At 44.8% G+C, this 25,439-nt stretch overlaps 1 protein-coding gene across 6 annotated transcripts in view; it reads left to right on the top strand.

Annotated features, from left to right (window-relative positions):
* The window catches only part of DNAJB4 (DnaJ heat shock protein family (Hsp40) member B4), a 41,445-nt gene that overhangs the window by 2,800 nt on the left and 13,206 nt on the right, over positions 1–25,439 (top strand). Inside the window, exon 1 of one of the 6 annotated variants that reach the window (XM_048862291.2) lies at positions 8,745–8,921. The exons of 4 other annotated variants lie outside the window; for them this stretch is intronic. The gene's annotated coding sequence lies outside the window, so the exon portion shown is untranslated. Of the gene's footprint in view, positions 1–8,744; positions 8,922–9,652; positions 9,672–25,439 lie in introns of those variants that run through there. One more of the 6 variants, XM_075131710.1, reaches the window with a different exon arrangement.

Below are 25,439 nucleotides of genomic sequence, written 5' to 3'. Positions count from 1 at the left end.
CTTCAGCTCTGTGTGCAGGTGGTGGAGTCCCCCTTGGTGTGCTAGAGGTTGGTCCTGGGGGGAGTCACCGTGATCGGAGAGCTCCTGGACTACATCTTGGGGGGGGTTGGGTGGATCCCCTGGTGCTTGGTCAGCTCATGGGGCTCTCCACCCTTAAAAACCCCCGGCACATTCTCCAGGACGTGGAGGCAGCCCTGCCCCCCACAGCTCAGGTTTTCCTCGAGCTGGTCCTGCAAGAAGGTGTGCCCTGCCTGCCTCTCACTCCAGGCCCTCCGGATCTTTCCATCGGCCCCCTGCCCCATGAGCCTTCCCGGCCTCCCCCTCCTCATACCCTGAGCCAGCTGCGTGTCTTGCAGCCAGGCCGTTTTTGAACTGTGCCAAGAGACCATCTGTATGTGCTCGTGCTGCACACGCTTCATTTCCCCACCTTCATGTCCCACCCAGATACCAAATGGCGGGACCTTTTACCAGCAGTGGAGGGTGGGGAACCCCGATGGGCCAGCTTATATTCCATCTTAGTCCTGCGGCCTGCCAGGGATATCAGCTGCCGGCTCCTATATGGGGCTGTGAGCATGGTCATGTACTTGGCGCGGTTCACCTCTGTCCCTGAAGCCTGTCCCTTCTGTGGTGTGAGGGAGACTCTGGCACATAGGTATCTTCAGTGCACCACACTACAGCCCCAGTGCCTCTGGGCAGCATCCGCCGGCTCTCTTGATGCCTTTGAGGAGCAGTGGGTGCTGTCTGGGGTTCTCTGATGGTGTCCCCTTCTGTTTCCCTAGTTTTGGCCTTTGACCCCCACGCCTGTTCCCGTTATTGCCTTTGTTGTCCCCTGAACTTGGTTGGATTCTGGGTCCAGTAGCTTCTCCCTAGGCCGGGGAGGGGCTTTTAGCAGTGGGCGAGCTAGCGCCCGCCCACTTTCCAGTGCTCAAAAGGACCAGGCTTACTAACTTCTGTAGTGTCAGTGTCTTTATCTTTAGATAAGCTATTACCAACAGGAGAGTGGGGTGGGGGGGAGAGAGAACCTTTTGTAGTGGTAAACACCCATTTTTTTTTCATGCTTTGTGTGTATAAAAAGATCTTCTATACTTTCCACAGTATGCATCCGATGAAGTGAGCTGTAGCTCACGAAAGCTTATGCTCAAATAAATTGGTTAGTCTCTAAGGTGCCACAAGTACTCCTATTCTTGTTGCGAATACAGACTAACACGGCTGTTACTCTGAAACCTGTCTGTATCTGGTATCCAGTTAATGCTGAGGGTTGATAGCAAGCATCTGATAAGGTTTTAAAAAAGTGGATTTGTCATATCCTTGGTTACAAGTCTCTTTGAGCTTGTGTCAATTTGGAACCAGGTGGCAGAAATGAAACCTATTGTTTTTAACATAGACCTTCCTTGAAGTTCTTGAACCACAGCCAGGAACAAGCATTTTTGGCCAGAAGCAATTGGCAATCAATTAACATGTTGCAACATGACAAAAAATGAGCTGTAGATGAGGCTGAAGGCCATAGAGCGTGGCTAACTTTTTAGCCCTAATAGCTAGTAATATAAGAAAGTAATAGCAATACTTAAATTGGACCACTAAGTGTGTGTGTTTGTGGGGGGAAAGTACTATAGCTTACACCTGGTGTGTCTTGCCAGGGGATGGCCTACTGCTGTGTATTCTTCTGTTACAAATCATATATTTCCAATTTAAACTTAGGTTTGAGTTAAGTAGATTGAGTTGAGTTAAGTAGATTCTATTTTTGCACATTTTTATTTGTCACTTTGGCAACATTGTGCTTTTATTATTTAACAGATGTTTAGATGAAAACAGTATTCTTTTTAATTTAAGTAGGATCTATTGACTTGTACTGGTAACACACATAAAGAGGGAACAACTGGAGTTGTTCCAGGAAAAAGAGAATTCCTTTTCCTATCTGCTTCTATTAATTAATTCTATCCCAGGAAGGTGAAAGGAGATTGTACGCCTATTCCATTGGTTTCCCATTATAATAATCACCCTGAAATTAAAAGATTATGTATATAAAGTGAGCATTTTAAGATTGATTTGTGTTAGTTAAAAGCCTGTTAAAGGCTTCGACTCTGTGTTTCTTGTTGCTTGTAATACGTAAGCTTACTCAGAAGTCTACTGGCAGTGCACAGATTGGAGTGTAAACCAAACAATGAAGGGTGACTAGTATGGCCTAATTATTAGCATGCTGTACTGGGACCTGGAAGACTTGGGTTCTATTCCTGACTGCCCCCTGACCTTATTGAACCTGGGCAGGTCATTCCCCTTCTCTGTCCCTCAGTTTCCCCATCTGTAAAATAGGGATATTGATATTGTCTTCCTATGAAAAGTGCTATATAAGACCTAGCTCTTATTAGAAGACACTCAAGCAAATGTCACCACTGCCTACTCTGTTTTTATCTTGATATATGCCTACACTGTAAATGTACTTCAGATGGGGCCCTTTACAACTGGTGTCAAGTTGCTTTAAAATTTTATAAGCCTCTTGTTGACATTCTAGTTGGACACTCTAGTTCTTATGTTGCTCTAATTGCTTAGGACAGAGAAGCAGTTTTCCTCTAACAAACTTTTTCTCGTTCATTTAAGGTTTTTTCCCTTGTGTCTAGATCAGGGGTGGACAAACTTTTTGGCCTGAGGGTCACATCTGGGAATAGAAATTGTATGGTGGGCCATGAATAATCACAAAATTACAATTGGGGTGTGGGCTGTGGCTGGAGGTGTGGGCTCCGAGGTGGGGCCAGAAATGAGGAGTTATGGGAGTGGGGTGTAGGGGGTGGTGAGGGCTCTGACTGGGGGGTGCAAGCTCTGGGGTGGGGCTGGGGATGAGAAGTTTAGGGTTTGGGAGGGGGATCGGGCTGGGGTGTGGGAAGGGGTGCAAGCGTTGGCTGGGGGTACGTGCTGGAGGTGCAGGGGGTTGTTCTGGGCTGGGATCGAGGGGTTCGGAGGGCGGGAGGAGGATCAGGGTTGGGGCACTGGGAGAGGCTCAAGGGTGCAGGCTCTGGACAGTGCTTACTTTAAGCAGCTCCTGGAAGCAGCGGCATGTCCCTTCTCCAGAGCCAGGCACAGCCAGGTGGCTCTGCACTCTGCCCTGTCCGCAGGCACTGCCCCTGCAACTCCCATTGGCTGCAGTTCCCAGCCAGTGGGAGCTTCAGGGGCAGCATGCAGAGCTGAGCCCCCTAGCCACTCCTATGCGTAAGAGCCGGAGGGGGCGATGCTGCTGCTTCCGAGAGCTGCATGGAGTGGCCCTCAACCCTGTTCCCTGGCTGGAGTGGGTCTATGCCGCTGCCTTCAGGAGTCATGTGGAGAGGCCCCCATTACTGCTCCCCAGCTGGAGAGCCGGAGCAGGGTAAACCCCAGACCCCGCTCCCCAGCGGGAGCTTGAGGGCTGGATTAAAACAGCTGGCAGGCCGGATTCGGCATGTGGGCCGTAGTTTGCCCACCCCTGATCTAGATGCTCTGACTTGCATTTGGCTATACAAGAATAGTCACTACTTGCTTGTGTTTCTGAAATAGATACAGTATAAACATGTTACTATAAACGCATGAAACAGAAAAACACATTGAAACATGGTTATGCTACCATGCCTTCTTTTGGTACAAGAGAGTCTGTTAATTACCTTCAGTGACTAACCCATTGACCAGGGCAAAAAGCGCTTCCCCTCTTTGACCTACCAATGCACAATTTTGACCTGTGATGATCACCTAAATGTAATACTGTCCTCATTTCTACTTAGCTTGCTTTCCCTCAATACATGACACACATGACAGGCAAACAAACCAAAATAGCTTATTAAAATAATCATGTTCTACAGGCAGGGAAGGAAGAAAGACTATTGTTTCTAAATGCTAGGGAATCTCTAATTCTCATAATAGCAATTCCCCTTCCCTATGTAACTTTCTGTTCAACAATGCAGATCTTGAGAATATGCAGGCATTAATGAATATTGAACACATTCTATATAGCAAAGTAATCCTACTTCTTGGAATGTGTATGTATGTACATAAGTTCAAAGAAGGAAATATGTTGTTTTCAGAAATATGGAATAACACATTCTGGATTGAGCAATTTACTTTCCTTGCTTCCAGATGTCTTTCTTCCTTGAAACTTCAGAGCATGAGAGAAGTGGTGCCTAACTGTCACTCACAGAATACATGCATATAGTGAGAGTCTCATTTTCAAGATGAGATCTCATATTTAAAAAAAAAAAAAAAGTCGTTCCCAGCTTTGTTTTGGCAGCTGAGTTCCCTGAAGTGATAAAGAACATCTACAGTCCAACCAGCAGAATACGGGTAACTGTTAGAAGATAATACATACTGTTCATTTTAAAACCTTTGCTTAGTTATTCCTTCAGTATTTTTAATGTACAAGTAAAGAGATGAGGAAAAAGATATAATGGTGAGAGTGAACATTTTTGTGTGTGTGACGGATGGATAGATATGAGAATTTTAGCATTACAAGCTCGATTTGAAGGTTGACTTTTGGGTTAAAAAAAATGCTGCTAATGTTCAAGACCTTTCCAGCTTGTAATTTTAAAACATACCAAATTCTTTGCCGGGTAATCAGTTTCAAGTTGCTTTATAGGGCTTTGGCGGGAGTTGAGATATGCCATCTTCTGCCATAAATAGGTTTTTAGGTTTAAATGACCTATAGTGATTACTTCAGTAGCGCAATTTACCTAGAAAGTCAGGAAGTACAGGGTTTTTAATAATTCTAATTCTGAACTGCACAGACATTTGTGAACTGCTTACTGCACTTGTGAAAGGAAAATTCATGTATATGATTTCAAAGATTCTTGATAAAGATAAACGGGAGGGGACTAGATAGCAGAGAGGGGAAAAATGGAAGAACAAAAAGGGTTCTATTGTAGTGATCCCTCTTACAATGTTATAGTAAAAGTTTTGTCAGCATTTCTCTTACAAACTCCTTATCCTGCTATAGGATTTGACTTTGGGCTAAAACATAACTGACTTAATACATTTGGGTCCAATGCTACAAAATTTAGATGTTTACAAAACTTCAGTGGGACTGCTCAGTTGAGGAATATGGATGGATTTCATCCTTACAGCTTTTCTTTTGAATATATGTAAAATTTTTATATCTGTGCTTGGAAGGTTTAGATTTTTTTTATCAGTGAATGTCAGTAAATGTTGTTTTACCATAAACACACAAACTAATTACAAGTATTTCCATAAATGATCAAAATTTAGACAGTCTAAATAAGAAAAATGCTGCTTGACAATTTGTTAATTTGACTGAGGATATTTACTTTGTATATTTTAATGTGATGCGGACAACTTGTATTTTAATGGTTATAAACCTTTAAATTTTTGAATCTCAACATCTACATGTTTATTCCCCCCCCCTCCACCTCCTCTGTTCCTCAGACGTTCTTGTCAACTGCTAGAAATGGCCCACCTTGATTATCGCTACAAAAGGTCCCCCCCACCCCCCCAGCTCTTCTGCTGGTAATAGCTTACCTTAAGTGATCACTCTCTTGTTATAGTGTGTATGGTAACACCCATTGTTTCATGTTCTCTATGTATATAAATCTCCCCACTGTATTTTCCACTGAATGCATCCAATGAAGTGAGCTGTAGCTCACGAAAGCTTATGCTCAAATAAATTTGTTCGTCTGTAAGGTGCCACAAGTACTCCTTTTCTTTCAACATCTACAGTTATTAAATAATTGTCTGCCCTCCCCATTGTGACCTCCCCTGTAATTTCCCACACTTGTGAAAATTTAAATAAAAAAACCCTTAAAAATAAACACCTATCAAAATCATAAAAAATAAGTCTGACAAGCTTAAATATATGTCTAGCCACTTTTTAAAAAAAAATTTGAAAAGTTTTACAAATACATCACATCCTTCTAAAGCACTGTTCCTTATGGTAATACAAATAATGGAGACTAGTGCGTTGCAGCCCTAGTCATAGATAAGACCCTATTGTACTATGCTCTGTACTGACTCAAAAAGATGGTCTCTGCCCCAAACAGCTTATTATCTGAGTATGAGATGATACAGTAGATGGATACAGCCACACAGGACTGTAGGAGTACAGTGAAACAATATGGGTCAGTATGGTAAGTAGTGGTATAAGCACACCCACAGCCTAACAGTTGTCAAGTTTTTTGTAGGCATCAAGGAAAAGAAGAGCTCTCAGGAGGGTAATTAGTTAGGCTTTTTTGTGGATGTTTGCAGCATGCAAAAATGCATGGAAGTGGTTGCTTTAAGGTGTTACAAGTGGGCCAGGGGAACTTGCAGTATTGGTGGATAGGAGGCAGGAGTTGACCACTTGATAGTAAATCAGAGAAGATAGGGTAGGGTAGGGTAGGTAGAGTGTGAAGGCCTTGAAAATAAAGACAAATAAGTTATACATGATGAGAGAGAGGAGGGAACCCATGGTCCTTTATGGTCCTGACTTAGAACATTAAATGCATGCTGAGTGATTTGCTGAATTGGCCTTAATACTGAGCCCCTTCATTTAAAACAAACAGATTTAGGTGTCAGTTTTTCTTAGCTTGGAAGGGAGACTAGGCAAATGTATTTTCCTACTACCACCATACAGACTTGGTCTGAGGTAATCCCCTTCCCTGATACACAGGTGCTGACTTTCCAGTGTGCTGGGGGGGACAGAGGGTACTCAACCCCCAACTCTTCCCCAGGCACTGCTCCCACTCCACTCCTTACTCCAAGGCCCCACCCCTGCCCTGCTTCTTCCCTCCCCATAGCGCGCCGCATCCTCGCTCCTATCTATCCTTCCCAAAGCCTCCTGCACACCACAAAACAGCTGTTTGCAGCAGGCCAGCGGAAGGGGAGGGATGGGGAAGCACTGATCAGTGGGGCCCACCGGCAGATGGCAAACACTGGGAGGGGGGAGCTGATGGGGGACTGAGCACGCACCATTTTTTCCCTAGGGATGCTCCAGCCCCGAAGCAGCCATGGAGTTGGCACCTATGCACTGATACATACATACGTACACACCTCATTAAGACCAAACTGTTACCTTTTCTCATGTGACAAGTAAGAGGCAAGAAAGACTATAGGCTACCTGTGCACCAGCTCAGCCCATCCTGAGGACAATTGGTCCAGGGATGGAAGGATTTGTACCTTCTCCTCTGATTATCTATTTAGGTGGGGCTCATAAATTAAAAATATATAAATATATTCTATAATTTCTTTTTATCCCGCCATTGCTTGCTGTTTGTCAGAGGTCAGTTAAAAAGAACTGGTATATAAGGGTAAACCTGTACTATGTGTGTAATTTTGGCAGTAGTGGGAAAGGGAGCAATAGGAAGGAAAGGATATGAGTTGAGTTCTAAAAATCCCTAAATAAACATTGAAGCTAGTCAATATTCATAATAAAGGATTCAAAACTCAGTCACCAGCCTTTAAGAACATGATTATGGCAAGTTTAGACAAACTGGTAACTTGAAATATCGTATGGATTATGTGTGTTTATTGAGGAAATGTAATAAATAACATATGACAAAACACTTGTGTATGTCTAAGAATATTTATTTTATCATGGTCCCTAGTTTTCGCCCTTCTCTATCCTCCTCTAGATTTTTTTTATGATGCTATAAGTGGATAGCTCAATATTTACTGTAAGTGGCAACAAACATTTATTTATGGTAGCACCCAGAGCCTCCATTTGTGATTGTGGATTGTTGTGTTCGATAATGTAAAAACATAGGTAAAAGGCAATTCATGCCCTGAAGGGCTATGGTACAGGCTTAATATTTCAAAGTTCAATAAAGCTGGTAAATACAAAGGGGCAAAGAAAACAAACTCTGTGTACTTAAGAATGAGGATGACATTAGATTTGGGGGGAAACTCTTTTTGACCAAAATAGTGTAAGAAAGCTGCCTCTTCACTGCCGCCTAATTCACATCTCACTAAAATGTCAGATCTCCCATATGTTATATAATAAGGATTGCTGTCAAGAGGGAGAAAACCAAGTACAACTTTAAAAAGAACCATCCCCCTCATAGTTAAATGTAAAATTGACAAAATTCGCTGATTTGATGGGGGATAAATCCCACTTGTTCTGCTGAGGGCAAATCCTGCTTTCTCCCTAGAGTTTGCTGTCTTGTGGGTTATTCCTTATGAGAGAAATAATCTGTGTTTAACATATGAATGTAAGAAATGTGTACAATTGTGGAAGTGTAGGACACACTCTTTACTCCTATTTTTTTGTTTGCTCCTCATCACCACTCTCTGTTCTTGTCACTCCAGCAGAACTAAAATGAAAGGTTTGAAAAATCACATGGTGTTTGCAAGCATGAAGCTTTCTAGCATATGGGTCCCATACAGAATTGAAGGTTTCATTGTGCAACTGGGGCAGGGAGAGCCTTACAGGCTTCATGGCAAAGAAAATCTCCCAACCTTGAACCAATGTAATGCCGTCTTCTGAAATCTACGGAGTGAGTTTCTGTACCTCTGCTGCTAATAGTTCAAGCTGCAGCAGACTGACAGCTAATCAGAATTGTGTTGGTTTTCACTGTAGCTTTTCAAAACCCTGTGGGCAGCAGTAAAACTGAGAAGAATCACATCTATTTACTCTGCTGTTTGAGAAGAGCTGAGCAGCAGCAGCAAGGGCAGGAATTGGAGCTGTTCAGTGAGACATGCTTTTGGATTTAGGTGTGGGGTTGGAGGGGAGAAGTAGAGAAGTGAAGAACCACCCACATCTCCCAACAACCAGAAGTCTGGGGGTGGGAAGAAGCAAGGGGGGATAGAGAGCAGGAGCATTTTGCTTCTCTCTTCCAGTAACTGAAAAGGGAAGGCGTTCCCTTTAAATTTGTCTCATACTAGCCCAAGGTTGGTACATAAGACTGTCTCCAGGCAAGGTCCAGATACAGCACGCTGATAGGAACACCATCAGACTCTCACTTTTCCTCACAATTGCAAAGGTAAGAGTGGCTTCTCATTTGGATATTGGATGGTGGGATCCTCATCCTTCATATCTCTAGGTAGTTGGGGCTTCAAAAATTTTACTAGATACCTATATGTGAGGGGATGGGTGGCTGTATGTAAGACAGTGAAGGCTTTTTCAACCCATGGATCATGACCCAAAATGGGGTTGCCAGAATGTGTCAAAGGGTTGCATGGGAGGTTGGGGGAAGGGGTGGACATTACAGAGCCCGTCCCATGCTCACCTGGTAGTGGTAGCTCCTGCAGCTCTGGTCCTGTGGGGCTGGCTGGGCTCAGTGCCCATAGCAGGGACCAGAGACCTGGAGCATGGGTTTGCAGTGCTGCAGCACTGCTCAGGTTCATCCTCTCTGTCATGACGGGGGTGGGGGGACTGGCCAGGCCAAATTTGTCTGAGTAGACTGTGACCCCATGTACCACGTTGCAATGCCACTCAGACAAATTTGGCCTGGCCAGTCCCCTATTGTGGGACTGGGCCAAACCTCAGTGGCACTTTGACCTCAGAGGTCTCAAACCCCAGAGCAGGGAGCTGTGGGACAGAAGCCCCACTATGGTACTTGTAGCGTACTTATTTAGTACGCAATTATGTTAATGTGTATTGTATATCCTGTATAAGAAATATTTAGTAAGTCAGAATTTTTTGTGTGCTAAAGCTATTTATTGGGTTGAGACAGGCCATCAAGGTTTACAAATGGGTCCTGAATGCTGAGAGGCTGAGAACCACTAAGATAGTGAGTAGAAGAAATCCTTTTTTTTTTTTTTTAAGGGTGGGTTTTTAAGTTTTTATTTACACACACACACACACACACACACACACACAGAAAAAGGAGGATTAATACAGTTCTCCCTAAGCAGTATGCATGGTTTTCTTTCTTTAAATTGCAGGGTGATGGCCGAAGAGGTTGTGGGGGAAAGGAGTGTAATAGCATAAGTAAATCTTTCAAACTCAGCTAATGTGGGTACTGGTGCTAGATCCATGGTATGTGGTGAAGGTAATAGGCATCTGAGCATCATTATACCAGTGTTCAGTGGCAGTATTTGCGCACACACCAGGAATCCAGCATTATCACATTGTTTACAGGCTGTAGGCAATGAATGACTCTTGGTAAATTGTTCCAAAGGCTAATTATCCTCACTTAAAATGGTACACTTTATTTCCAGTATGAGTTTGTCTACTTCAGCTTGCAGCCATTGGACCATGTTATGCCTTTTTCTGCTAGACTGAAGAGTTCATTATTATCAAATATTTGTTCCCCTCCATAGAGAACAAAGACGGTTCAAGGGTGATTTGATTACTTTCTCTTTAAGCTAAATGGATTGATCTCCTTCAGTCTGCCACTATAAGGAATGTTTTCTAATCCTTTAATCATTCTTGTGGCTCTTCTTTGAACCCTCTCCAATTTAATAAGATTTTTCTTGAATTGTGGACACCAGAATGGGACACAGTATTCCATCAGCAGTCACACTAGTGCCAAAAAGAGAGGTAAATAATCTCTGTACTCCTACTCAAGCTCCTGTTTATGCATCCGAAGATTGCATTCATCCTTTTGGCCACAGCGTCATATTGAGAGTCATGGTCTGCTGATTATCCACCATGACGACAAACCCCTTTTGGAGTCACTAAATCACAGAATGGAGTCAGTGACCTGTAAGCGTGACCTATGTTCTTGGAAGTAATAAGGCATCTTTGAGCCCTGGAATGCAATCAGAACATTCAAAAAGAGAGCAACAACTAATTACTTAGTCTTCTAAACTGGACTTTGCTGTAATGCAGCAAGGATGAGTGATACCTAGGGCTATGGGTGTAATATATATATATATTTTTTTTTTGGTGAGCACATATAACTCCCATTAGCGTGATTCAGAGGGAGAATGGATGGACTCCTTTGTTTTATCTTAAATCAGACAGACTTAAAGTAACAATTAGATCAAACTCTGACATGTCTTTGTTTTTTTAATGTAACTTGGTTCTTATTACATCTTACAGTACATGGGGATCTGTCATTGCTGAGCTTTGTAAACATAAAAATCTATCTGCATGAGTCATAGAACAGCATGTGGGTGGGATTTGGGCAACGGCACTCTGGAAAAATATCTAGTATGGATATGTGGGAACACCTCCTTTTGCTTACATAAAAGATAGTGATCACGTGTCTAAGAACAGAAATTTGTGCTGTTCCTTATTTGGTAAAGTGTTAATAGCATTCATTTTGTTCAATGCAATAGTATAAATGAATAAAATAAACTATGGCACTGAAACTGTCATCCCAAACAGGTTTAGTTGTGGTTCTGAAAATATCCTTTTCCTTAGCAAAGAAAACTGAAGAATAAACTTATTCCCTCTGAATTTTTGCTAATTTTAATGCTGCTGAGAGCAAATGCAGAAAGCACTGACTAGCACCAAATGGAATGTAGATGGGGAATGTGTAAGGATCTTCCCCCACTCCACATAGCACCATAACTCTGATCAGCAACAGGTTGTGCTGTGCTTTTTTTTTTCCCCTCCTCGCTGCAGACATTTTCTGTTTACTGATTGGTTTTTAATTAGGCCAAAAACAACTGCACAAATGCTATTACAAAAAGAAACTGTATTTCTGAGTATGGTATTTAAGGTAAGAAAATATGAAAAATAGCTTATGTAATAAAATGAAAAGACAGCTTGTATGCTGATCCTATGGAATTGTGCCATAATTTCACAGCTGTTTCACATCCTATTGCTCAATAACATTTCTCAAGTTCATGCAGGCTTCCAGATTGAGAGCCAGTGGGAGTGAAGTCCTCTCTTTGTGCACAGAACTAGTATAGTATGAGCAGCAGCACTGCAAGCTTCCCAATGCTGCCTTGTCAATGTGCTTAAACCCTCACCTGCAAAGTCAATCTCTAGCCTCCAGATACATCAAATTAATGACCTGCCTCTTTGTTGAGACTTACTGATTTATTGGCATCCTTGCCAAAAAAGGAAGAGGGTTAAAAAGTTTAAGAAATGCCCACCTTTATCACTAGGGCCCTACCAAATTCCTGACCATGAAAAACACATCTTGGACTATGAAATCTGGTCTTCCCCCTGTGAAATCTAGTCTTGTGTGCTTTTACCCTATACTATATAGATTTCATGGAGAGTGATCAGCATTTCTCAAATTGAGGGAATCTCAGCCAGCAGCCACCACTGCTGAGCTTTGAAGGCAGCACAGCACCACCAGCAGCACAGAAGTAAGAATAAAAATACCGCAACCCCCCTCCCGCAATAACCTTGCGACCCCCCTGTAACTGTGCCTCAGTGGGTCACAACTTAGAATACCAAATTCAGGACAAACTGCTGAAAAATAGGACAGATAACCTCTAGTTTTGGGGTCTATTCTCCCATGAGATATACCAAACCAGCAACAAAAGTACATTTCTGTTTCACCATGCTGGGTAACAAGAAGTCATAAAAGCAGTTTCCTTAGATCATTAGACTTAAAAATAAGTGGTTCTTTAAAATGAATCTAATCAAATAGAAGGTGCTCCTGGTACCAAAGGAGCAGCCACATACCCAGGTCAAGATGTAACTCAGATCTTACCCAAAAATCACGCCGTTGCCAATCCTTTAGTATCTAAATCTAAAGGTTTATTTATAAAAAAAGAAAGAAAGCTGAGACTTAAATTTGGTTAAAGGAATCAAATTCATACAATAATTGCAAATTTCTTGTTTCAGGCTTGTAGCAGTGATGGAATAAACTGCTGGCTTAAGTCAAGTCTTTGGTTACTTTCAAATCATTGGAAGGTCCTCAGTCCATAGGTTTGAACGGGGGGGCAAACTATGGCCTGTGGGCCAGATCTGGCCTGTGTGATTGCCACTACTGTGGGCCCCAGGCCTCTCCCGGAAGCAGCCGGCACCAGGTCCCTGCGGCACCTGGAGGACGGGGAGGGCAGAGAGCTCCATGTGCTGCCCTCGCCTGCAGGCACTGCCCCCCGCAGCTCCCATTGGCTGGGAATGGGGAACTGCGGCCAATGGGAACTTCGGGGGAGGTATCCACAGGCGAGGGCAGTGTGTAGAGCCCTTTTTCCACCCCACCCCACCCAGGGGCCGCAGGGACATGGTGCTGGCCGCTTCCGGGAGCGGTGTGGGGCCAGGGCAGGCAGGCAGGGAACCTGCCCTGGCCATGGTGCACACTGCTGCCACCCTGGAGCCGCTCCAGGTAAGTGGCACTGGGCTGGAGTCCACAGCCCACACTTTTCTCCCTGCACCCCAACTCCCTGCCCTGAGTCCCCTCCCACACTCCTCTCTGCACCCCTGCCCTGAGTTCCCTCCTGCACTCCAACCCCTTGCCCTGAGCCCCTTCCTGCTCACCACACCCTGCACTCCCTCCTGCTCCCCACCCCCCTGCCCCAGCCTTCCATTCATGGCCCTGCATGCAATTTCGCCACCCAGATGTGGCCCTCGGGCTAAAAAGTTTGTCTACCCTGGGGTTAGAATGCTCCCATTAGTATAAATTCATAGTCCAGAGGCTTGAGCAGGAAAGAGGCAAAATGGAGGTGTTTCAAGGGCCTTTTATAACTTCTGTTATGTGGAGGGAAACCCATTGTTTCAAACAAAGCCCCCAGCACAGCTAGTAGAAAATTACAGGTAAAAGATGGGAGTTTGGAGTCACATGGGCAAGTCACCTGTCCATGCCTGATTTTGCTTAGTCATAGTAGAAAGCCATTACCTATACTTCAGATGGAACATCCACAGGAAAGTTCATTCAGTTTAGATAGACATCTCCCATGGTCCTTTGTGAGTTGTGTCCTTTTGATGGGCCACTCAATTTGAATAAAGAAAAGGAGTACTTGTGGCACCTTAGAGACTAACAAATTTATTTGAGCATAAGCTTTTGTGAGCTACAGCTTGTGCTCAAATAAATTAGTCTCTAAGGTACCACAAGTACTCCTTTTCTTTTTGCGAATAGAGACTAACACGGCTGCTACTCTGAAACCTGTCAATTTGAATAGTCCCTCCAAGATGTGCAGGCTGAATACCTTGTGGGCGTTACCCCAGGAGCAAACATTTGAAACCCAGATATAGAGCCAATACTCAAACTTCAAGTACAAAAATGATACATGCGTACAAATAGCATAATCCATAACCAGCAAATCATAACCTTTCCATAGGCATATTATATGCCACATTTTATACAAGATTGGTTGCAAATATATAACAGTGGTTGCAACAATGATCTACATGGTCATATTTTAATCAGATAATGTCACACCTCCCACAGCTCCTTTTTGGGTCAGGACCCCTACTATTACAACACCATGAAATTTCAGATATAAATAGCTGAAAGCATGAATTTTACCATTTTAAAAATCCTATCACTGAAATTGACCAAACTGGATTGTGAATTTGGTAGGGCCCTATTCATCACACTTACTACAGGACTTTTTGGAAAATCAGGAAACAAGGAGTCATGGATTCACAGGGTCTGGTCTATGCCCCAGTCTTTAATTAGTCTAATGGGAGTACCTCTTTAGTATGCTGGATCCCTGCTATTCTACAGAGGTTGCCCATGGCCTCCACGACTCCAAAACTGGGCCTTCAGGTTTCAGCAATTCTTGTCTCTCTCCATGGCTCTTAGCATATGCACAATGTGCCTCAGGTGGCATGTGACCAGGATTAATTACCGAATTTGGTCTGCTGCTTGGATCATTAGCTTTCCTGGCCCAGGCTGAGTACTGATGGGGAGTGTGACATGAATGCTGATCTATGACCCCCCACCCAAACCTGCAGTGATTCCAACTGAGCCAGATTCCTGAAAGAGCATTTTTCCACCTATTCAATGCTTGCAGTAAGTAGTTGCAGTGGTACCAGACAGCCTTTTCAAAACAATGTAACAATTTTATTAACTACCTGACATGCAGAATCTGAAAGTCTTTGAGTTTACAAGAGAGAGGCAGACTTGGGATATGGTTTCTGTTGGTGGTAGCCAGGACTTTGCTATATCCGTTCCCAAGCCCATCCTCTCCCTCTCTGTCCTCTTTTCCTCTGAGTTCCAGGAGAGCTCCTTAAGAGTCATAGAATCATAGAATATAAGGGTTGGAAGGGACCCCAGAAGGTCATCTAGTCCAACCCCCTGCTCGAAGCAGGACCAATTCCCAGTTAAATCATCCCAGCCAGGGCTTTGTCAAGCCTGACCTTAAAAACCTCTAAGGAAGGAGATTCTACCACTTCCCTAGGTAACGCATTCCAGTGTTTCACCACCCTCTTAGTGAAAAAGTTTTTCCTAATATCCAATCTAAACCTCCCCCACTGCAGCTTGAGACCATTACTCCTCGTTCTGTCATCTGCTACCATTGAGAACAGTCTAGAGCCATCCTCTTTGGAACCCCCTTTCAGGTAGTTGAAAGCAGCTATCAAATCCCCCCTCATTCTTCTCTTCTGCAGGCTAAACAATCCCAGCTCCCTCAGCCTCTCCTCATAACTCATGTGTTCCAGACCCCTAATCATTTTTGTTGCCCTTCGCTGGACTCTCTCCAATTTATCCACATCCTTCTTGAAGTGTGGGGCCCAAAACTGGACACAGTACTCCAGATGAGGTGTCAGACACACTCCCTTTCTCTTTGTGAGCAGGTAGGTGTTAATGTGCTGGCCTCTGGGGTTTCCGTTGTCCCTTCCAGAGTCTCCATTCACACGTGTGGATTCCAACCAGACATTGTTAAGCAGTCTGTTTCCAATGCAGCCTGGTAATGTGACATCCTGCCAGCCCTCATTCTCTTATACACTTGATATGTTGTCTGCAGTTAGGCCTTGTCTACACTGCCACTTACAGCGCTGAAACTTTCTTCACTCAGGGGTGTGAAAAAACACCCCTTGGGCGATGCAAGTGTCAGTGCTGTAAAGTGGCAATGTAGATAGTGTTACAGCCCTAGGAGCTGTGCTCCCAGCACTGGTACCTATTCCCAGGGCCCTCTCTACCCATATGCACAGTACGCAGCTGTGTAGGGCCCCAGAAAATTTGAGGCACCAAACTTCCTGGTGTCCTGTGCAGCTGCGTGCTCCGCCCCAGCCCCGCCTCTTCCCCATGGCCCCGCCCCCACTTCCTACTGCTGATGAGTGCCGGCTGGGCCTGCACTCATCAGTGGTGGGAAGTGCGGTGACCCGGCCCCAGCTGTGCCGCCAGTGAGTGCTGGGGGGTAGTTTCCCCTTGCCCCCCAAGCCGGCCCGGACCCCCCCCCCCATGGAGGCCTGCCCTCCCCCACAGGGGGGCTGTGTAGGGCCCCAGAATAGCTAGGGACAGTCCTGACTATTCCCTTTGCAGAGGTGGTTTTAGCGCTTTAACAGCAGCTGTGTAGACATACCCTTAGCCTCTACAATGAAATAGAATTTTATCTGCACTGACAGGATCCCATTGTGTCAGCTTAGGTAATCCACCAACCTGGGAGCAGTAGCTAGCTCAACGGAAGAATTCTTCTATCTACACAGGAGATTAGGGTGGTATAGCTTTTGTGGACTTTTCACACCCCTGAGAGAGATGGCTATACTGATGTAAGTTCCTAGGTAGACTAGCCCTCTGTGTATTGCAGTAACAAGTGCACAGGGAAACTAAAGCTATGTCTACACTATACATACAGCCACCAAAATTATTAAATCACTTGTGTGTGTGCACACTTGGTTCCATGTGTCGGCGATGTGTGTCCTCACCAGGAGCACTTGTATGAACTTGTATTTTTCAGTGTGGGGCATTGTGGGATGGCTCCTGGAGACCAGTAACAGTGGACGCAAAGCTCATAGCAATATTCAAATTACTCCCAGTCCCAAAGGATTGGTCACTTAATCCAGGACAATTGTATTTTAGATCTCACACCAAAGACAATGCTTGTGGCCAATCCTACAATAAACTATTTCAAGATTCCTTAACTAGGAAAAGGAAATAGAGTTATTTACAAGGTTTAAAGTAAGTAAACCTATATACCCATAAATGGATTCCAGTCTTAAGTTTCAAGAAGTAATAGAAGCTTCTGTAATAAGCGAGCTCTGTACGTCCTTTAGGGCTAACCCACGGCAAGCACTGGAGATCTTTTGCTTATGCTTAGTCATGGGTGGTGGGTATTGAAGGCCAGGGGAGGCTAAACCTCCCCTAACCCACGCCGTGGCCCTGCCCACACTCTTCCCCGAGACCATGCCCTCTCTCCCCTGAAGCTGGCAGGTGCCCAACTCCAGCCCATGGCCTGGGGCTTGGGCTGGGCATTATCTTCCGGCAACCCTATCCCACCTCCAAAATACAGCAGAACGCTTGCCCTAATAATTGGGCTGACAAATTTTTACCCAAGTGTGAGAATTGAGGGAAAGTTCATAAGATTTCATAATAATCTATAATAATAAATGTTTGTTCCTGGGAAGAGGTGCAAAAGGGAGATAGAAAAACTTAATTAGTCAAAATATAAAGGCCTATTGATATAACTTAAGGACTCTGCTGAGGTCACACATGGTAAACAAGAAGTGTGGGACCAGAAACTAATAGACCAAAATTGGTGTGTCAAAAATTAGGCCTAATTGATGAACAAAATGATGAGGGCATTGGCTGTTCCATCCATCACTCCCTTTTGGAGTTCTTAAAGAAAAGACTTCTGGACGGGAAATTAAGAAATTGTCTGACAACTACTGGTAGGGGGTAGGTGACAGAGAAGGAGCAAGCTTTACTACTGTGGCTGCCAGATCCACAGTCCCCCGGGACTCTAGGTTGTACTACAGCATCATTGGGCTTTCATCATCCTGATCCTTAAATAGAGAGGAACCCAGATATTTCCACCTCCACCAGCTTCAGCTAAATCCTGAATATCACCTGGGATGTGAGACTGTCATTCCCCTTCGTATGTCCTATTTCTTCTCTTTACTCTCTCCTTTCGCCTTCTCTCTATCAAGAGTCTGGCTTAGCTGGCCAAGACTATATTTTGCAATGTTGCTGTGAATATGTGACCAAATTGGCAGCAAAAAGCAATGCCCTAGACAATTTGATGCTGGTACAAGTTTGCTAGTCTCAGAGTGTGCTATCCCGGTGTTTCTCCAGCAGTGTGGTAGCCAGTAAGGGTATGTTTACACTACGAAATTAATTGATTTTTAGAAATTGATTTTATACAGTTGATTGTGTATGTCACCACTAAGTGCATTAAGTCGGTGGAGTGTGTCCTCAATACCGTGGCTAGGATCGACTTACAGAGCGGTGCACCGTGGGTAGCTACCCACAGTTCCCACAGTCTCCACTGCCCATTGGAATTCTGGGTTAAGCTCCGAATGCCTGATGGGGCAAAAACATTGTCGCAGGTGGTTTTGGGTACATGTCGTCAGTCGCCCCTCCCTCCATCCCTCCGTGAAAGCAACGGCAGACAATCGTTTCGTGCCTTTTTTCCTGGGTTACCTGTGCAGACGCCATACCACAGCAAGCATGGAGCCTGCTCAGCTCACCGCTGCTGTTGTGAGCATTGTAAACACCTCGCGCATTATCCTGGAGTATGTGCATAACAGGGCTAAGAGATGCCAGCACGAGGACGATTGTGATGAGGACATGGACACAGACGTTCCTGAAAGCACAGGCTGTGGCAAGTGGGACATCATGGTGGCAGTGGGGCTGGTTGATACAGTGGAACGCCGATTCTGGGCCCAGAAAACAAGCACAGGCTGGTGGGGCAGCGTCGTGTTGCAGGTATGGGATGATTCACAGTGGCTGCGAAACTTTCGCATACATAAGGCCACTTTCCTTGAACTTTGTGAGTTGCTTTTTCCCACCCTGAAGCACAGGAATACCAAGATGAGTGCTGCCCTGACAGTTGAGAAGCGAGTGGTGATAGCCCTGTGGAAGTTTGCAACACCTGACTCCTACTGGTCAGTCGGGAATCAATTTGTAGTGGGCAAGTCTACTGTGGGGACTGCTGTGATCCAAGTAGCCAATGCAATCACTGGCGTTCTGCTATCAAGGGTAGTGACACTGGGAAATCTTCAGGTCATACTAGATGGCTTTGCTGCAATGGGGTTCCCTAACTGTGGTGGGGCAATAGACGGAACGCATATCCCTATCTTGGCACCGGAGCACCTTGCCAACCAGTACGTAAACCGCAAGAGGTACTTCTCAATGGTGCTGCAAGCACTGGTGGATCACAAGGGACGTTTCACCGACTCAACATGGGATGGCCAGGAAAGGTGCATGATGCTCGCATCTTTAAGAACTCTGAGCTGTTCAAGCAATTGCAAGAAGGGACTTACTTCCCAGACCAGAAAATTACCATTGGGGATGTTGAAATGCCAATAGTTATCTTTGGGGACCCAGCCTACCCCTTGCTTCCATGGCTTATGAAGCTGTACACAGGCAGCCTGGACAGTAGTAAGGAGTAGCTCAACTATAGGCTGAGCAAGTGCAGAATGGTGGTAGAATGTGCCTTTGGATGTTTAAAAGCTCGCTGGTGCTGTTTGCTGACCTAGGTTAGACCGCTGTTATTGCTGCTTGCTGTGTGCTCCATTATATCTGTGAGAGTAAAGGGGAGATGTTTATGGCAGGGTGGGAGGTTGAGACAAATCACCTGGTGGCTGATTTTGAGCAGCCAGACACCAGAGCGATTAGAAGAGCACAGCTAGGCGCATCAGAGAGGCTTTGAAAACCAGTTTCATGACTGGCCAGGCTACGGTGTGACAGTTGTGTGTGTTTCTCCTTGCTGCAAACCTGCCCCCTTTGTTGATTTTAAAGCCTGTAAGCCAACCACCCTCCCCCCCTTCGATCACAGCTGGCAAAGGAAATAAAGTAACTGTTGTTTTGAAACCATTCATTCTTTCTTTATTAATTTTAAAAAAAAAGTGAGAACTGACAAGATAGCCCAGGTGGGGAGGGGTGCGGAAGAAGGGAAGGACAAGTCCACATGGCTTATTGTAGCCACACGACAAATCAAAACTGTTTGAATGACAGCCTTCTGTTGCTTGGGCCGTCCTCTGGAGTGAAGTGGCTGGGTGCCTGGAGCTGCTCCGCTTCCCCCTCCCCCGATTCTTGGATGTCTGGGTGAGGAGGATATGGAACTTGGGGAGTAGGGCAGGCGGTTATACAATGGATGCAGCAGGGGGTCTGTGCTCTTGTTGGCTTTCCTGCAGCTCCAACAGATGCTTCATGTCCGTTTGCTCCCCCATTAGCCTCAGAATCGCCTCCTGCCTCTGCTCTTCTTGCTCACTTAATGCTTTCCTGGCCTCTGCCACTGAATGCCTCCATGCATTAAGCTGTGCCCTATCAGTGCAGGAGGACTGCATGAGCTAGGAAAACATGTCATCGCGAGTGTGGTTTTTTTGCCTTCTAATCTGCGATATAACCTCAGGGACGGAGATGATAGGGGGAGCATAGAAACATTTGCACGTGGGGGGAGAGAAAAAGGGAGAGTAAAATTTAAGATGATACATTTCTGAGAACAAAAGGGAGACTCTTTCACGGTTAATCAAGCAGCAGACAGCACATGTGCTTTAGGTACAAGGTCATATTTTGCCTTTTATAGTGAGCGCCTGTCGGTATGGTGACACATCACAAATGTCTGGGCAAACAGAATTTGGTTTCCAGGCAGCCATGGTAAGCCTTTTGGTATGCAGGGTTGGCTTCTTACGCCTTCATAACATGTGGGAATGGTTTCAAACTGCAGTGCCATCCTATCCCACAGCAAGTAATGCTGGTTGGGTTTCACATTTAAAAGGAAGGGCTGTGGTTTTCGGGTGGATGTGGAGCACACACTTCCCCCCACCCCACCACGTGGCTATTCTCTGGGATGATCCCTTCACCCCTCCCCCCGCCGCATGGCTATTCTCTTTTAGCCAAGCGCAAACAGCCCAGCATGAACGGGATCCTTTTACTGTTCCATTACTAAAATTCCCTTATTTCAACCAGGTGACCATGAATGATATCACTCTCTTGAGGCTAACACAGAAGGATATAGACCGAATGTTGCTTGAATGCGACCAAAACCCAGGACCATTTGCTGCCATGCTTTGTGCTGCAGTGATTCCAGATTACTTGCTACTGGCTTGGCATGGTAAAGTGTCCTACCGTGGAGGACGAAATAAGGCAGCCCTCCCCAGAAACCTTCTGCAAAGGCTTTGAGTTCCTCCAGGAGAGCTTCATGGAGATGTCCCTGGAGGATTCCCGCTCCATCCCCAGACACGTTAACAGACTTTTCCAGTAGCTGTACTAGCTGCGAATGCATCCCCATTCTTCAGGGCATCTCAGACATTAAACACTATTGCTTTTAAACCTTGTACTGTAGTTACAAATGTGCACTCACCAGAGCTGGCTTCTCCGGCTTCAGAGTCGGGGACCCCGCTTTGGGGGGGTATGGGCTCCAGGGTGATGAAAAGGTCCTGGCTGCCAGGGAGAACGGATTCACCACTTGCCTGCTGTGCATCCTCCTCTTCCTCATCCACAAAATCCTCCTCCCTGTTGCGTGAGACTCCCCCCTTGCAGGTGTCCACGGACAGTGGTGGGGTAGTGGTAGGGTCCCCCCCTATAATGCCATGCAGCTGATCACAGAAGCGGCATGTATGGGGCTCTGACGCGGAGGGACCGTTTGCTTCCTTTGTATTTTGGTAGGCTTGCCTGAGCTCCTTAACTTTCACGCGGCACTGCTGTGTTTCCCTGTTGAAGCCTCTCTCCACCATGCCCTGCACGATTTTGCATACATATTAGCATTTCTTTTTGATCGGAGTTCGGCCTGCACAGATTCTTCTCCCCATACAGCAATCAGATCCAGTGTCTCCCTTTGGGTCCATGCTGGAGCTCGTGTGCAGTTCTGGGGGGACTGCATGGTCACCTGTGCTGCTGAGCTTGCCACACTGACCAAACAGGAAATGAAATTCAAAATTTCCTGGGCTTTTCCTGTGTACCTGGCTCGTGCATCGGAGTTCAAAGTGCTGTCCAGAGTGGTCACATTGGAGCACTCCGGGGTAGCTCCCGGAGGCCAATATCATCGAATTGCGTCTGCACAACCCCAAATTCGACCCAGCAAGGTCGATTTTAGCACTACTCCCCTCACCAGGAAGGATTACAGAAGTCGATTTTAAGAGCCCTTTAGGTCGACGGAACGGGGTTGGTTGTGTAGACGCATTCATTTTAAAATCAACCTAACGCGGCTAAATTCGACCTAACCCCATAGTGTAGACCAGGGCTATGAGTCAGCACCAGACTCAGAAGCTGCATTTTTTCCATTTGTTTTTCTTTTTTCTCTCCTTTTGTGTATGTTTGTCTTCTAGGAGACAGGATAAGATTTTAACAACTGCAGCCCATTTCAGCTGACTTCTTTTCTCCTAAAAAGACAGTTATTTATCATCTGAAAGAGTGACTAACAGGGGATTTCCTTCTAAAGCTATCTTTGGTATCCCATTAAAACGAAGGCATTACTTGATATTTTACATTTCAAATGCTTTAATTGTTTCTCCTCCTTTTCTATATCTTTGGTAAAGGTTAAGAATTTTTTAACAGCATGTTTGCCACTGACCAGGCAGAAGTCATTTTATTCCAAAAGCCTGAACCTTGTTTAAAACTCTTTAATGTTGAACAGTGACAGGGTCATGTTAACACTTCTGATTCTTTGGGCCCATTTATTCCATTGAAATTAATACAGTACCCTTCAACAATATGACTACTTTGCTTTCTTCCTCCTCCTCCTTTCTTGATAGCTCAAAAAAAGAGACACAATTTTACTATTTATTGAGGAACAGTATGCTTATCCCTTATTGTTGTAAAGATTAAACCAACTTGTCTTAGTAGTCGGAATCTGTTGTCTTTGCTTTAAGCTGTCTATATTTCTCCAGCTTCCCATTTAATTTTGCTAATGAACATATTCAATAATTGAGGAATAAGGTGCTGTTGCATCTTAATGAGTTAGTCTAATTACATATAAGGATGTCCTGACAGATGTAAATATTTTAGGGGTGCACTAGCTTCGTCACAAATCATTTTTTGCTTTATGAAAATCTTAGGGTATTTGTATTAGAGATCCATTGAATGACCAGAGTTGCATGTTTTTTGGACAGGGTACTATCTTCCTTCTTACCTGCTTCCAATATTGCATTTAGTTTCTAATTATACCAATAAAACCTTTCCCTTAATGGAAAAGTTTTTGCATGCATGACAGAGGATCGATATTGAGTTATAAAATTAAGGGCTTGCACAAAGGATTTTGCTGGTTAAGCAAAGTACACTTGTTGACCATAAAACTTTACAAGTTTATGTCTAGATGAAGCTGCTTGTTTATGGCAATTGATTATTTAGATCTTTAGATATCTGAAAGATGTAGTGTAGGTGCTGTATAGTCTAGATATGTAGATAGAAAAGCCAAAATACTTGCAACTGTTGCCAGATATATTTCTCTCCACTAGTCCAGATTCATTACTCTTGACCACGTTTTACTTGGCAGAAAATACAGCTATACAATATCCATCGGAAGTCGACCATATGTGGCAGTCTGTGTACCATGCAGAGTACACTGCAGCCTCTGTTTCCATGCATACCCTTGTGTCCTAGAGGGATGGTGTATAAAGGAATTGAAAATCCTAAAATAGACAGACGTACAGTCACTGGATAAAATGCTGGCTACTAACTATCTAATAGTCACAAGATACATCAAAATCTGAGGACTGCAGTGAAGATACTGTGCCTATGTGATGAAGAAATTGGAAAGAATAGTGACTAATCAGTGGTGCTCTGTTGGATTATAATTATTACGCATCCTGTCATTATTGGGTTATGTCTACACAGCAATGTAAGCCTGGACTCCAAACCCCCCTTGTGTCCATGCACCAATTGTGCTAATCTTGGGCTCAGATCCAGGATCCTAGAACGCTGCAGGGCTGGAGTGTCCAAGCCAGCGTTAAGTTGGGACATAGGGTCCGAACCCTGTTTCTTTCCTGTATGCATGCAGCCCCAGCTTGACTCAGCTTGACTGGGTCCCAGAAGTCCTCTGGATGTATCCCAGAGTTCCCAGTGGCAAAGGAGGAGCACAGCGACCAGAAGTGCCATTCCGTTCTTACCATCCTATTTTAAAAATTAAGATTTGCCACATTCCATTTTAATATGACCGCCCTAGTGACTGATGTCGTAATTATCCTGAGAACAGGTGCACATGGACATTTTTGTGCCTGTGGGACTCAGCCTAGAGCTGGAGAGCCCAATTCTTGGATTGGATGGTAGTTTCAGTATAAAGCCTTCTCAAACTGCAGTCATTCTATTGAGACAGCCACCAAATGAGCTAATTATGTGGTTTATGTACTTGTGCTCCTTATGGACACCTGAGTTCCATCAGTACTGCCACAGTGAGGGAACAGGGTGGGCAGTAGAGTTTTCCCCCAGACGATCGCGGCTCCCACTGGCCGTGGTTCTCCACTCCAGGCCAATGGGGGCTGTGGAAAGGACGGCCAGCACGTTCCTGGGCCCGCGCTGCTTCCCGCAGCCCCCATTGGCCTGGAGCGGCAAACCGCGGCCAGTGGGAGCCGCGATCGTCTGAACCTGCAGACGCGGCAGGTAAACAAACCGGCCCGGCTCGCCAGGGGCTTTCCCCGAACAAGCGGTGGACCGGCTTTGAGAACCACTGCTCTAGACTACTGCAGGTTCCAGTGATGCAAGCTAGTCCTGGGGGGCAAAGAGGCAGGTGGTTCTGATTCCCAGTATCCTCAGGCATTCTCAGAACCAGGATCATAAGCAGAGCTGGTCAAAACTTTTTTTGTTTTACATTTTTTTGTCAAAAATGGAGTTTTGTCAAATGATTTTTATGTTAAAAACTGTTCTAATTTTTTACATTTTCCCCTCTCCATGAAATTTGTTTCAATTCTAATTTTTTATTTCCCTCCCTCCCAACCCCCCACAAAAAGTGTGAGAATTTGCGTGCCACCGTAGGTTTTTCCCTTTTTCCCCAAGAAAAAAGGGGAGCAGACAAAACAAAATCAATGAGAAAGTAACACACAGTCACATTTTGACTTTCCCAATTTGGAAAACAGAATGTTGAAGAGTGTGTGAGGGGAATATTTTTCATCTTTTCCTTCTGTTTTCCACTGGTAAAAGTTGGAAAACTGTAAAGGTAAAGAAATGTAGAGTTTTCCATATTGTTAATTTTTTTGTATGTTCCCACAGAAAAATTATTTCCCAACTGGAAACTTTGAATAAGAGCTTTTACCCCGATGGGGGGGGGGGGGGGAATGTCCTTTTCTGGCCAGCTCTAACCATAACTGATAGGTCTGAGAAGATCTGTGGAGGAGATGCAGGTTCTGACGTATACCATCTAAACCTCTGATGTATACCATCTCTAAGTTGAGCATTGGTGTGCAGAAGTTCCCCACAGGTATTGCTGAGTGCACTATAAAACAGTCTAGAATTGACATTTGTAGCAGAGAGACAGGACATCTGAACACAATAAAGTAGAAAGGGGAACAATTAATTAACACAATATATGGAAAGCTATTTGTCTCTCCTGTGTAATTTTTAGCTAGGACTAAAACTGGCCTTTCCTTTCACTAGAACAAATGTTAAAAAGAA

Source organism: Caretta caretta, chromosome 8 (genome assembly GCF_965140235.1).
Source record: "Caretta caretta isolate rCarCar2 chromosome 8, rCarCar1.hap1, whole genome shotgun sequence".
Taxonomy (NCBI): Eukaryota; Metazoa; Chordata; order Testudines; family Cheloniidae; genus Caretta; species Caretta caretta.
Note: the sequence above shows the minus strand (reverse complement) of the source record. Positions and strands in the feature narration are given on the sequence as shown.